The sequence below is a fragment of the Salvelinus sp. IW2-2015 genome, linkage group LG8 (genome assembly GCF_002910315.2).
Source record: "Salvelinus sp. IW2-2015 linkage group LG8, ASM291031v2, whole genome shotgun sequence".
Classification (NCBI taxonomy): domain Eukaryota; kingdom Metazoa; phylum Chordata; class Actinopteri; order Salmoniformes; family Salmonidae; genus Salvelinus; species Salvelinus sp. IW2-2015.
In genome coordinates this window covers 22,253,345-22,268,281 of record NC_036848.1, presented here as the reverse complement: position 1 = coordinate 22,268,281, position 14,937 = coordinate 22,253,345, and the positions used below count along the sequence as shown (strand labels likewise).

At 42.9% G+C, this 14,937-nt stretch overlaps 1 protein-coding gene and 1 non-coding gene across 2 annotated transcripts in view; one reads left to right on the top strand and one right to left on the bottom strand.

Moving 5' to 3' along the window:
• The window catches only part of LOC139028138 (LIM and calponin homology domains-containing protein 1-like), a 101,129-nt gene that overhangs the window by 63,565 nt on the left and 22,627 nt on the right, over positions 1-14,937 (top strand). The window lies entirely within an intron of this gene.
• On the bottom strand, positions 11,692-11,862 carry LOC111968303 (U1 spliceosomal RNA). The gene has a single exon (XR_002877864.1). It is a non-coding gene; the product is annotated as a U1 spliceosomal RNA (small nuclear RNA).

Here is a 14,937-nt window from a genome sequence, read left to right as displayed (position 1 = left end):
AGCCAAAGAGTTAAATTTGTCTCGTCAGACCACATAATCTTTTGCCTTGTGATTTCAGAGTCTTTCGCGTGCCTTTTTGCAAACTCCAGGCATGCTGTCGTGTGCTTTTTTTCTCAGGAGTGGCTTCTTTCTGGCCACTCTCACATAAAGCCCTTATTGGCGAAGTGCTGTAGAGACTGTTCTCCTTCTGGCAGGATCTACATTCTCTGCCAAGGAACTCTGTAGTTTTATCAGAGCGGTCATTGGGTTCTTGGTTCACCTCCCTGACCAAGGTCCTTCTTGCCCGGTTGTTCAGTTTGGTCGGACGGCAGCTCTAGGCAGAGAATGGGTAGGTTCATATTGTTTCCATTTCCCAATGATGGAGACCGCTGCGCTCTTGGAAACTTTCAACACTCTAGAAATGGTTTTATACCCTTCCCCAGATACAGTATCTTCCTCTTCACAATTCTATCTCGGAGATCTACAGACAGTTCCTTGGACTTCATGGTATAGCTTCTGCTCTGACATGCACTGTCAACTGTGGGACCTTATATAGACAGGTGTGTTTCTTTCTAAATCATGTCCAAACAATTGAATTGGCCACAGGTGGACTCGAATCAAGTTGTAGTGACATCTCAAGGATAATCAAAGGAAATTGGATGCATCTGAGCTCCATTTGGAGTGTCATAGCAAAAGGGTATTAATACTTATGTAAATTACAAATATAATTTAAATGTTCAATACAATTCACTTTGTCATTATGGGGTATTGTGTGTAGTTAATCCATTTTGAATTCTTTCTGAAGGCACTGTACCTTGTAGGCCACCTCCCTGAGATGGATTCGTGGCCCTTTCCTGCAGTCAAGTGACCTAGTGGCCTCATGGGTGGAATGTTATTAATATTTTTCATAATTTCATCATTAACAATCATTTTTTTCCTATGTTTCTATGTCAAACGGTTTTATTATATTTCATTCTTCTGTGATGTATATAAAGTGTAATATTGGGATGCAAACTCCAAATTGAATACATTTGAACTATATCTGACATTGTGTCTTCTTCTGTTAAGCCCATAACCATGTGTGTGAGGTGTATACTTTTGTTTCAAAGTAGATGTGTTTAAGACGACCAAGAAACACTCCGCGTGACCCTGATTTAACCCAATGCAGTAAAAGATGAACCCTCTCAAATTTCAATCAAGCCGAGACATAAACACGGTGTCGACGGGTGAACAAGAGGTCGGGTGGTCTTTCACTTGTTAAAACGAGAGGAAGCGCAAGGTGTCAGACATGTTTGCATGGAGTGCTGGAGAAAGCAAAGTAGACAGTAGAGATAAGTAACACCTGTACCGTTCGGTGCATTACCTTACCAACCTCCCTAATTGAATACAGAAAGCTGTGTGTATGTGCGCATGTGTGTGTTAATGTGTGCCTATGTATACAGAAAGTGGTGCGTGTGTGTATGTAAAATTTGTAATAACTGGTTGAAGATTATATATATGGTTATCTACGGGTCTGTCTTTTCTCAGTAAAATCAGTACATCTTTCTTGATGAGGGGGAGTAATGGATGAGCAATCAGAGGTTATGTAAGGTTTCCTACGCAGATGAGTCTCCCAGGAAATGGACCGAGCAACGTTGGTGGTGCTGTGAGCAAGTGGAGAGCACAGTGTGTGTCTGTGTGTCTGTCTGTCTGTGTGTGTCTGTGTTCGACGATGAAACAGAAGGCAGCTAGCTGTGTGTGCACGCACGTGTGTGAATGGGACTGCAGCGGTGAAGAGGTGTTGAACACTACTTGCGCTCTGGTTTTGACAGCAGTGTGTTATCACTCTTCCCACACACTCCCTACTTGTCTGTGTCTGTATTTGTCTGCATTCTCAATGCTTTGGAAACTCGAACCACTTGCTTCTGTCAAGTGTCAGAGTGATATGCGCTCTTTCCATTCCTTCTTTGAACGATCAAAATTCCTTCTTTGTACTCATTCATTTGATCCGTCTATTCCTCTGTCTCCGAGGTAGTGGCTACAACCCTTGGCTGTTGACACTCATGTATTAGTGTCCCTAACACATTAGTCCTCTGGCCCGAAAGCTAAGCTGCAGTCAAAACAACTGCAATGAGAACCCTGGGAACGTGGAATGATACACATCCTATCTGACACCCTCCCACACATCAAACACGTGGGATACTGTATGTTAGCATTAGCATTAGCAAGTAGACTGGGCATGGCCTAACAATATACTGTATTAGATGAGGAAGGTATGATAAGCCCTATTTTAAATAACATGACAGGCATGACAAAGTTAAGGGGAAATTGTGTGCTCAAAGAGCATGTTGATTCTTGCGATCTCACAGAAGTCACACATTTAGAAACTACACAGAGGCGTTGATCGCCTACCTCACCTGTAAGAGGTCACAAAGGTTGTCTCTAAGTCCCAGCGCCAGAGGGAGGGTATGAGAGAGGGTTTTCTACACCCTCCGTGTGGTGGTTCATTTATTTATACGTATGTCTGTGTTCCTCGACAGCTTCTTCTAAATTTACAGTGATGGTTGGAGACTTGGAGTAGTGGAGTAAATTTGCACCAGAGAAGCACAACAATGTTTTCTGTCTGCTTTCTCTCAACATGCCTGTAGAATATAGAATGCATATATAAACCAGCTGTTCACATAAATCATATGAACTATGCTGGGAGATTAATAACTATTCATAATGAACTATTACTGTATAAAGTCAACATAACATTTCACATTTTTTAAATGGTAGAATTTACCGTTGGGCCAGATGTCTCTGAGGAAATAAGACCTGAAGGGGGAAAAGGAGAATCTAAGAAGGTTACGAACTCTGATGCCTACATTTTTCTAAGTTAATGGTTTTCTCACATGGCTGCCGTGATATTTGTGGTTGTTTTTATCCAGACAAATAAGTCAAAAAATCTAAACCTACTGCGCTTTATTTTGGTCTGGAGTTAAGGAATTGCATTGCATTCGAGCATGTATGTTCACACTGCTAGCGATATTTTAATAAACCATTGGTTATAGGCTACTGGCAAAATCGATGAAATCAACTGGCGCCAGGGTTGGAAAATAGCAGAGCACTGGCTTTTACAAGTAAAAATTGCCAAAGAGCGACACTGCTGTCTTTGGCAATTTGCTATTTCTGGAGAAGTGCAAACGGTGAGTGGACATTCCCCCTTTCTCTGTATGTTGGATATTTTTCCAGCTCCTGTGAAAAGTTTGGATGTGTGTAAAACCCTCCATAGTCTAAGTTGCCGTGTCTGTATAATAGGCCGACACACACAGGAAGCAATTATGGTGCCTGTAACTGTATTTAGACACTGATTTGATCGGAATTTGATTAGAATGATCTTTTAGGCCTTATCATTAGCGTAGTGAATTCCAACTTGCTTATTGGCTACATTTGGCATGTCCATGTCCACACTGCAATTTACAGTAGGCCTAGCCCTTAAATCTGTGTTAATGCTATAGCCTATGTTTAACAATGTACAGTTGAAGTCAGAAGTTTACATACACTTAGGTTGAAGTCAGTAAAACTTGTTTTTCAACCACTCCACAAATTTGTTGTTAACAAACTATAGTTTGGCAAGTCGGGTAGGACATCTACTTTGTGAATGACACAAGTAATTTTCCCAACAATTTAGAACAGACAGACTATTTCACATATATTTCACTGTATCACAATTCCAGTGGGTCAGAAGTTTACATATACTAAGTGCCTTTAAACAGCTTAGAAAATTATGTCATGGCTTTAGAAGCTTCTGCTAATTGACATAATTTGAGTACCTGTGGATGTATTTCAAGGCCTACCAAAAACTCAGTGCCTTTTTGCTTGACATCATGGGAAAATCAAAAGAAATCAGCCAAGACTTCAGAAAAAAGGTTGTAGACCTCCACAAGTCTGGTTCATCCTTGGGAGAAATGTCCAAACGCTTGAAGGTACCACGTTCATCTGTACAAACAATAGTACGCAAGTATAAACACCATGGGACCACGCAGCCGTCATACCGCTCAGGAAGGAGATGCATTCCGTCTCCTAGAGATGAACGTACTTTGGTGCGAAAAGTACAAATCAATCCCAGAACAACAGCAAAGGACCTTGTGAAGATGCTGGAGGAAACAGGTACAGAAGTATCTATATCCACAGTAAAACGAGTCCTATATCGACATAACCTGAAAGGCCACTCAGCAAGGAAGAAGCCACTGCTCCAAAACCGCCATAAAAAAGCCAGACTACGGTTTGCAACTGCACATGGGGACAAAGATCGTACTTTTTGGAGCAATGTCCTCTGGTCTGATGAACACAAATGGAACTGTTTGGTCATAATGACCATCAGAAAAAGGCGGAGGCTTGCAAGCCGAAGATCACTATCCCAACCGTGAAGAACGGGGGGTCAGCATCATGTTGTGGGGGTGCTTTGCTGCAGGAAGGACTGGTGCACTTCACAAAATAGATGGCATCATGAGGAGGGACTGGTGCACTTCACAAAATAGATGGCATCATGAGGGAGGAAAATTATGTGGATATATTGAAGCAACATCTCAAGACATCAGTCAGGGAGTTAAAGCTTGGTTGCAAATGGGTCTTCCAAATTAACAATGACCCCAACCATACTTCCAAAGCTGTGGCAAAATGGCTTAAGGACAACAAAGTCAAGGTATTGAAGTGGCCATCACAAAGCCCTGACCTCAATCCTATAGAAAATGTGTTGGTAGAACTGAAAAAGCGTGTGCGAGCAAGGAGGCCTACAAACCTGACTCAGTTTCACCAGCTCTGTCAGGAGGAATGGGCCAAAATTCACCCAACTTATTGTGGAAAGATTGTGGAAGGCTACCCAAAACATTTGACCCAAGTTAAACAATTGAAAGGCAATGCTACCAAATACTAATTGAGTGTTTGTAAACTTCTGACCCACTGGGAATGTGATGAAAGAAATAAAAGCTGAAATATATAATTCTCTCTACTATTATTCTGACATTTCACATTCTTAAAATAAAGTGGTGATCCTATCTGACCTAAGACAGGGAATTTTTACTCTGATTAAATGTCAGGAATTGTGAAAAACTGAGTTTAAATGTATTTGGCTAAGGTGTATGTAAACTTCCGACTTCAACTGTATTTCCATTTTGAAGCAATTAAAGTAGAACAGTGTATTCATCAAAACCTAGCCCTTTCATGCCACTGCTACTGTGCCCATAATTCCGGTTGTGAAAATTGCAAGAATATGTCGGACACACCCCAAACCTATAACGCTACCACCAGCGCTAAGATTTACCTTTGCGTTAGATTTGTTAAAATAGAGCCCACTGTCTCTGATGGACACAAATGTGGCACATTCGTACGCTTACTATTGATTTATTATGCCATGGTACTACATGTTTTTCCTCCATTTAGCTACTTTAATAATATGGCAGGCTCTACCCTGTTGATATATTTGTCTCTTTCTACAGTTGTGATGTCCACATAAAACACAATATAAATCAAGGTAATTGAGTGATACACGATATAGCTCATGTGGTCAGGGTGTAACGAGAGAAGCAAGCCGGTGCCACTCAACTCTAGTCTATTGTGCAACATTCTGTCCCTTGCATGCATCTACCCCTTACAACTGCTTCATAGTGAAAACATATCATCACATATTTCAACTTTAGTTGCGCTTTTGCATGGAGAGGTACAGTAGCTATTGACATATGTTTATGTGTGTGTGGGGGTGTGTGTGTGGTCTTTCTAGCACAGCATCCTTTTATGACATAACATTGACAAACAGTGGCGCAGTATACAGTAGAAAATATGACTATCTATCATAAGGCAGGGATAAATTACCCGCAATCAAATAAACACAACCATCATTTCTCAATCAGTAGCTGTGGTTGTTCACGGTAAGCCTTCTAATGGTGTGTCTTGGTGAGGGATTTACGGACTGTGTTTTAACTTTCCTGTGGTCTAGTGCTGATTCCGACTGTGTAATACCATAGTAATTGTGCTCCATTAACTGTCATTACCTGTGATGATCCCTCCTCACAAAAGGCTTTTGTTCTGCCTCTGGCAAGCCCATGTTGTGGTTTAGTTGATTTAAACCTCTGGCATTTCCTCAGAGCTGACTGCCGCTCAAGTTCCGCCAAAACTTGAGATGTATATGCGGTGTTGCAAGGCTAATGTAGATGTAGGCTATAGACTGTGTGTTTCTGCACTCTCAAGGACATCGTAAAAGAAAAGTTAAGACATGAATATGTCGCAATTCTGAAGTTTATGTTATTTATTTTTATTTTTATTTTGCACAGCTCAGTGCTGTCAAGCAAGTATTCCTGTCCCAAGCGTTCACATGTGTATCACTGTATATCCATGAGCTTGTATCTAATGGATGTCAGCCTCTAAATACTTTTCACCTCCACTTGGGTGATTTACTGTATAGATCTGTATGCAGCAAGTCTGAGGACCAGGTTGATACAACCTCTGCCAAGATCACATCAATGAACCCCAAGGTTCCAAAGTAGACATTTTTCTTTCTGTTTTACAGGCCTACACATTCTCTCCAGATGCTCTAGCTTCTCTCCTCTTCCTACACCATCGGGGTGAATATGACGACAGTATATTGTAGCTCATTCCTGTTCACCCCACGCTTATGCTAAGTCGCTAGCCTTGCGACATAGGAAGGGAGGGAGAACAGGGTAAATATCATAATGCCGTGGGGGAAAAGGCTCTTAATTTTTTTGGTTTTATAGAAATTCACTCCTTGACAGGTGGCATGGCCAATAGTTTCCGAGGACTCGGACGGAAGGAATTAAACTTCGTTGACATTTGAAAAATTTGACCACAGGCATTTGAACAGTGTTCTGGTTAAATAAGTATGGACGTTTTGCTGCTCTGAATCACGCTCTTTGGAAATAATAACTTTGCAGTCATGTTTTTCCGAGCTGTCTATCAGTTGTGAAAATATCATTTTGTTGATTTGTGACCCTGTGACCCTTTCGTTGATTAGTAGTTGAACTCTGGGTTAAAATGTATGTTGATGACTTTGCAACAACAAAAAAAAGAGATATCGAGAAACCTGATGGAAATGTTAACCAATTCTTGCCCAAAGGTCATACATTTCTACTACCAAACGAGGCTCTTCTCCACCTCCCCCTCCTCATCCCCCTCTTCCTCCCACTCCGTAGGCCGAGTCCTTAATAGAATAGAATAGCACACTGGGCTAGTGCTAAAAGCAGAAAGTAGGCCAGAATCCTCCAGCTGCCAACAGCTTTACCAGCAGCCTTTGGGACTGTAGAGGAGGGCAGCAGTGGCAGAGACGTTTCATCGTGTTCTCACCCACTGCAGTGCTGCAAAGCCTCCTTAAAGTTTTAACAGCTGCCCCCTGAGTTACCAACAGTGGTGTCAGCAAGCACAGCCACTAACTGTGACATTGAACCCCAAACCTCCCTCCCACCCCAGTCTATAATATATCCCCCAATGTGCCAAGCCCCAGGGTATCCAGCCCATAGTCACAATAGATGGGGCTAACCACTAGAAATCCAGAGCCAATTGGTTTCCTTTGAGAATAGCAGCAGTGGCAGCGCGTGAAAAGGTTTGAATGAAGGTTCCTGGACGGATCCCTCTCATGACCTTTGGCTGAACTGTTGAAGCCTCAAATAGTTAGACAAACCCTAAGAAATAATAGAGGACCCCACGCATAGAATTCCTACAAACTGATGATACACAAAGCACAGATGATTGTCCTTGGATGTGTTTATTTTCATACATATTGTACATTTCTCTCTAGGTTAAGGGACGGGGATGGTTTGAGAGGGGCCCAGAGATTTTTATCATAGCTGTATCTTGGTAAAACGTGGCAGTCACAACATTTGCGTAGTTGTTCTATGTTTTGTCATGTCAACAAAAATGTGATTTAGTTCCTCCTGCCATGCAAGTTGTAAATGGCTGTATTATTGTTGTAGTGGTATCACTCAATTTTCTACTATTTTAATACCTTATTTTTATATACCTTATTTATTTATACCTTATTTTTATACCTATTTTATACCACAATGTCTACAGTGCCTTGAGAAAGTATTCATACCTCTTCACTTATGCCACATTTTCTTGTGTTACAGCCTTATTCTAAAATGGATGAAATAGTCCCCCCCCCCTCAATCTACACACAATACTCCATAATGACAAACCAAAAACAAGTTTTTATTTTATTTTTGCAAATGTATTAAAAATAAAAACTTAAATATCACATTTCCATACGTTTTCAGACCTTTTGCGATGAGACTCGGAATTGAGCTCAGGTGCATCCTGTTTCCATTGATCATTGTTGAGATGTTTCTACAACTTGATTGGAGTCCATCCGTTTGAACGTAAAAATATTTTTTTGGCAGAAAGGCCTTCTCAAACATATGAACTTTCATGTGCCTTAATAACAAACTTGTATGCCATCTGTAAATATAAATACAATTGTTAAATTATGAGCTTTGTTTTTTAAGCAACAGAAAAAGTCAGCAACCTTCCCACTAGCCATGATTGGCTGAGATAATGAGTGGGCTGGACATGCCAAGAGATGAGTTTGTATTGGTCTACCATATTGCATGATGGACGCGTCTCCCTGTCACGGATGTTTGAAGATGCCCTTAGTTTGTAGATATAATCCGGAGACAGGTGTTTTCTCCATCTCGTTAGCTATCATACTGTAACGCTCGTCGTTAGGAGAATGAGAGGAGGACCAAACTGCAGCGTGGTGAGTATTCATATTCCTTTTAATGAAAACCGAAATACTCGAACAAAACAACAAAATAACGATAAACGAGAATAAACCGAAACGAAACAGTCCTGTCTGGTGACATACACAAAGACACAGGAAACAAACACCCACAAACCAAAAGTGAAACCCAGGCTACCTAAGTATGATTCTCAATCAGGGACAACGATTGACAGCTGCCTCTGATTGAGAATCATACCAGGCCGAACACAAAACCCCAACATAGAAAAACACGCATAGACTGCCCACCCCAACTCACGCCCTGACCATACTAAATAAAGACAAAACAAAGGAAATAAAGGTCAGAACGTGACAGTACCCCCCCCCCAAAGGTGTGGACTCCGGCCGCAAAACCTAAACCTATAGGGGAGGGTCTGGGTGGGCGTCTGTCCGCGGTGGCGGCTCCGGCGCGGGACGTGGACCCCACTTCACCATAGTTTTTGTCCGCCTCAACCGCCCCCGTGGCCTCTTGCGAGCGGCGGTCCTTGCCGCCGACCTCCGACTGGGGACCCTAGCCATGGGTCCCAAATGGACGGGCGATTCCGGCATCGCCGGCGTGACAGGCGGCTCTGGCAGCTCCTGGCTGACTGACGGCTCTGGCAGCTCCTGGCTGACTGACGGCTCGGGCAGCTCCTGGCTGACTGCGGCTCGGGCAGCTCCTGGCTGACTGACGGCTCGGGCAGCTCCTGGCTGACTGACGGCTCGGGCAGCTCTGGCTGACTGACGGCGGGCAGCCTTTCCAGGCGGCGCTGGACATGATGGGAGCGTCAGGCGGCGCTGGACAGACGGGCAGCTCAGGCGGCGCTGGACAGACGGGCAGCTCAGGCGGCGCTGGACAGACGGGCAGCTCTGTAAGGAGGAGACGGAGAGACAGCCTGGTGCATGGGGCTGCCACAGGACCCACCAGGCTGGGGAGACCTACAGGAGGCTTGGTGTTAGGAGGAGGCACCTGAAGGACCGGGCTGTGGGGGAGCACTGGAGCTCTGGTGCGCAGCCTTGGCACCACTCCCCCAGGCTGGATAACTACTCTAGCCCGGACCCTCCAGAGTGCAGGCACAGATTGAACCGGGCTGTGGGTAAGCACTGGAGATCTAGGTCCTACTACGCGCACCTCTCCCTTAGGCTCCTCGCACCTCTCCCTTAGGACATTCAAAAGCATTTCTCTGCATTCTTCACATATGATTTGGCACAGTATTTGCAAATGTACACAGCTTTTCCTTCTACATTAGCTGCAGTGAAATGTCTCCACGCATCAGATAGTGCCCATGGCATTTTCCTGTAAAGATTAGAAGTAAAAAAGATGAGGAGAAAATGAGTAATAAAACCCAAACACAATTCCATGTACAGATACATTTTTAAGCAGTTAGATTAAACAACTCCTTTGTAAAATACATGTTTTTAAATGAAACATGTATGGGAACAGGTGAATTAACACTCATTAGTTGGCCCTTTGATGGGTCTTCTGTCACAGGATTTTGTCTAGTTTGGATGTCTTGGTCACTGGATTTGAACATGCAGGTATAGTAATATACAGTACCTTGTCTTTTTTGATAAGGGCCTCAGATTCCAATTTGTTACGCAACTTAGTTTCTCATGGATTTGATTTGATATTGTATGAGCAATTGTCGATTTGATTAGCCAGGATGGAAAGCAAGCAATGTCTCATCTTTCATTGCTCGTTCCCTGTGCTTGGCTTGAACAAGGACACTTGAAGTCATCAAAGTGGAACAAGGCCTTTGTCAATTTACTCTTCAGAGTCCTTTTGCCATGGTTTCCTGGCTCAGAAAATGAACAAAGCTTTGCTTTTGCTTACTTTAAAAGTATGTCCATGCGGTTTTTCTCCAATGGAGCCTTCCTCTCTGCAAGCACGAGAAAGTGCTGAGACTGTTACACTTGGATACAAAGCCATAAGAACTGATTCTGTTTGGTCAGTAAAGATGTCCATGGGGATGGAACGTACGATTTCTTTTTGTTATGATTGTTTGCGGAACAATGCAGCCAAGCGTTGTGGACAACAAGCCTCAGGCCGCATTCCGCTGGAGGAAACAAAGGCGACACATTCCACAGTCTAATTGAGCACCCTCAGATGACCCCGCTGTTTTGAAACGTTTGGTCCAGAATTTACCAGCAACTTCACTGTGCAGGGACACTGGCTGTGACCTTGATCACTTGGTCAGAATGACTCTTCATTACTTAGTTTCTATCTAGGTTTCTTTCTAAATGAGAGGTAATTGTAGGCCATTTGTAATATAGATCCATTTATCGAACAAGGCTAAAAGGGCTTTTGAACTGGATAGAAGGGTTTTCAACTTTGAACTAGACTAAAGGGTCAATTAGACTTTGGGGTCAAACTCTCCTGGGCGCTTGACCCCAAGGCCATTTTTACTCAGGGAGCTGTGTGTTTATTCAATTGAACCTGTCACAGTACAGTAAAGCTCCAGTCTAAGGACCCTCCCTTGGTGTGCTAGGAACTAATTCAGCTTTTACTGCCATGTTAGACTATAGCTTCCTGATACAAGTCCCAGAGGGGCTATATTAGCCAGGACGGGCCTGCTTTAGCGATCAGCCCCCCCCCCCCCACCCAGAAAACCTCTGATCTGTATCGATCTGTATGCTGTGCTAAAGGTGGGCGGCAGTATGGACAATTTCATATTGTTAAGCACATGGGCGCGTGATGACACATCATGAACTGGGGGTGGGTTGGTAGAACGGAAACTTTTGTACTCACTATCTCTTGATTGAAGTTACCGCGTGCATAGAAATATCCATGCATGTCAATTTCACAACATGATGTTATCCACAACAATGCCACAAATTGTTTCGCTACAAACAAAATGTTTTCCACCTTTTGATGTAGTCCACCTTTCGTTGGTCACAAAATCTCTTTCAAAAAACTGACTTTCAAGGATTCTCCATAAAAGCCAAGTCAACCATCAAGGTTCATCATCAAAAACAATGAAACGGATCAGGGGGAGACACGAACGCACGTCCCCCACTAAACATTAAAAGTTATGCAATCGGATTTTCCGCATTTGGGCAAATTCGCTGAGGTCAGCACAGCCACAGCTGCAATGGCTGTGCCTCGCCCTGGTGAACCGCCTTCTTGATCACGGTAGCTCACGTTGCCAGGTGGTTAAGGGATTACTTATACACATCGTCGGGAGGCAGTCTCTTCCGAGTGCCAACATTTCGTCTATGTAACCACTTTGTGTTCTGATATTCCACATCAGCTGGATCGACCTGCGTGAAGATGCCGTGTGGAATGCACTTGCAGACACGAGTTGGGGTGAAAAAGAATTGTTTATTTTGTTTACTAGATTATATCAGTGAACCACCTACGATTCCCATCTGATCGTAGAAAAATCACAATACTTTTTAATATCTAATTATTAACATGTCTGATATCAAATGTATGCGATATGTTGACGAAATTACAATCACAGGTTCAGACACCACACAGACAAATTGCATTGAAACAATTGATTTATTATCGATAACATCTCCACATTTTCTCTTGTGCCTTTTGATGACTCCGGTAAAAGAGGGTTTGTAATTCCACATGGGAAAACACCAGGGCATCAGACATCGTCCAGTTCCTCTTCCTTCACCAGCATTAATTCTCTGATCATTTGAACAGGGCGAGGCGAGCACAAAGCAACCACAAGCATGCATTTCGAGAGTAGGACAATTTATTCCTTATTGCTTTACATAAATAAAAAGCAGTTGCTCCTTTGAGAAACACAAGGACTATTGATCGGGTATTAAAAAGGGCAGGGGAGACTAAGCCCAGGATTAAGCTGAATTTAGTCCAATTCAGCATTCAAACGCTGGACTACAAGCCATGTGGTGCTGATTGAATAATGGGGCAGAGCAGCCACCCTTAGTGGAGCGATAAATGCTTGACAGGCAGGCCTGGGTATTCCCAGGCGGGAGTCTCCCATCAAAGTACTAACCAGCCCGAGACCCTGCTTAGCTTCCGGAATTCAGACAGATGATACGGGGTGTTATTTATTTTTTTTGTCTTTTTATTATAAAAATGTCAAAGTAATTTGACAACCACAATCATATTAATACTAACAATTCCTTCAATTCATTTCCGAGGTCCTTTGTACATCAGCAAAAAAAAACATTTTTCCAAATCACCCAAACAATCCAAATAACATAAAAAAACAAAATCAAACAAACAAAACACAAATAAATAAAATTTACACCATTTCTCAGAAAGTTTAACCCCCTAAAATCCCCTCTCCTCCCTCCTCCAGGGGTCATAGACACTAAAGTACTCCCCTTTATAAACATACTTTTCAAATTTCTCTCAGTTTTTTGCATAGGGTACATATAACTCCATCTGCTTTCTTAAGGCTGCTTATAAGAGGATTACCCGAGACATTCACCTTTTGTTCCCTTCAAACTGTTTCATATTCGCTTCTACAGTAAATTGCATACCTCACGAAAACATCAAAACAATACTCAACAGGTACACATTTACACCCAACATTTCCCCACCGCTCCAACTAATATTAACCTATCCCATGCCAAAGCTTGCCAAAAGCTCTGCGGTTTTCCAGTGCCTCACCAACAAAGTTTTACTTCATTGAAAAAATCTCTGTCAGACGATGGACATTCAACAAATAAATGCAACAAAGACTCTGCTTTCAAGCATACACACCATTCACATTCCCGCACGTACCATTTCCTGTTTATCTGAGCATTCGGTGGAATCGTGAAAGCCTGGGTGTGGTGGTGGGCCAAAGGCCTGCGCGAGTTCTACCAGCTTCCTTTCGTCCTTAGCGGGTCTCTGTGTTGTCTGTGTGTCTAGGCAGCTCGTATGAGACAAGCAGACGTGCAGGAATTACAGGGTCTTTAACAATTACAGTGGCTGCCAAAGAGGGGCCAGGCAAGGAGAAAAACAGAGCCCCTCAATATTCTGAGCCCAGACGTCCAATTGGCCAATCGCAGGCGGCGTTATAGCCAGCCTCCAGACCAGGAAGACGTAATGCAGGTTTATGGACGTAACCCCAAGGGCAGTGCATTTTGTGGCTGTGGCTTGAGGCGCTTGTATTGAGCTCTGTTGGTTATTTACTTCGTAGTTGTACGTGAAGCCGTGTATCGTCGTCGTATTTCGAGCTTCCCAGTTTCCTTCAAAAGAATGAGTCTTTAGTGAAACACAACTGCTGTGGGCCAGTTTGCCTGAAACAGACTGGTTGAATGAGTGTGTGCAGTTTTGTCCCTCTGCTACAGTACATTGCAGCTCTTTCTGTGTAGTAAAAATAACCAGATGTCATATTGTATCCCCAGCCCTGTTCAGTTGATGAAACACAGCTATCTGCCGATGCCCTCTACGCCTCGCGGTCCACATCAGGTGAATCAGTGGACACCAGGTTGACATAAGCCATTATTCAAGCCTTGTAGACATTGCTGTTATCCTCAATTTTAGCTCAGAAATATATCATGCGTTGATATATCAAGGTCATCGTCACTAGAGTGAAATATTCTGCTGTATTCAGCACATCTAGGCTGATACTTTACTTTTGAGTCTGACACTGTATTAGTCTAAATTGCACTGTATTATTATACACTGAAAACTATACAGCAATTAAAAATGACGCTCATAATTTGGACCATATGCTTTCTGACAGGTTAATGTTTGGACGATTGGACCTCACACGGTGACACAGACCTCCCAAAAGAATTTAGTCTCTCATCACTTTTGTAGTCAATGGGCAGACAATGCCGGGTTCACAATTCTCACCCACCGTATGAATAGTAGTAGTGAATGGCCCCAACGTCAGCACACTAGCCAGATCTGTAACACACAATAGAGAAGAGATACAGCTTACTAATAAATGTAACTGGAACCAAGTAGGGAATTTTAATCCCGTAATTGTTTTGGCTTCCAAATGAAACGATCCGAAGAGGTCTAGCTTTTTAAACTGGCTAATTCTTTGCTCTGTGAAAATGAATGACTTTTAACTTTGTCTTGCCTACAAGTCTGACAGCGGGAGGTTAGAGGTGGTTTTTGAGTGAGGAGAGATTATTTAAGTAACTACTGCTGAATATTTGAGCAACAACGGTTGTAATTAGTTTGGTACTGTGTTGTGTTGTGTTGTGGTGTGGTGTGTGTGTGTGGTGTGTGTGTGTGGTGTGTGTGTGTGTGTGTCGTGTGTTGTGTTGTGTGTGTGTGTGTGTGTGTGGTGTTTGTGGTGTGTGTG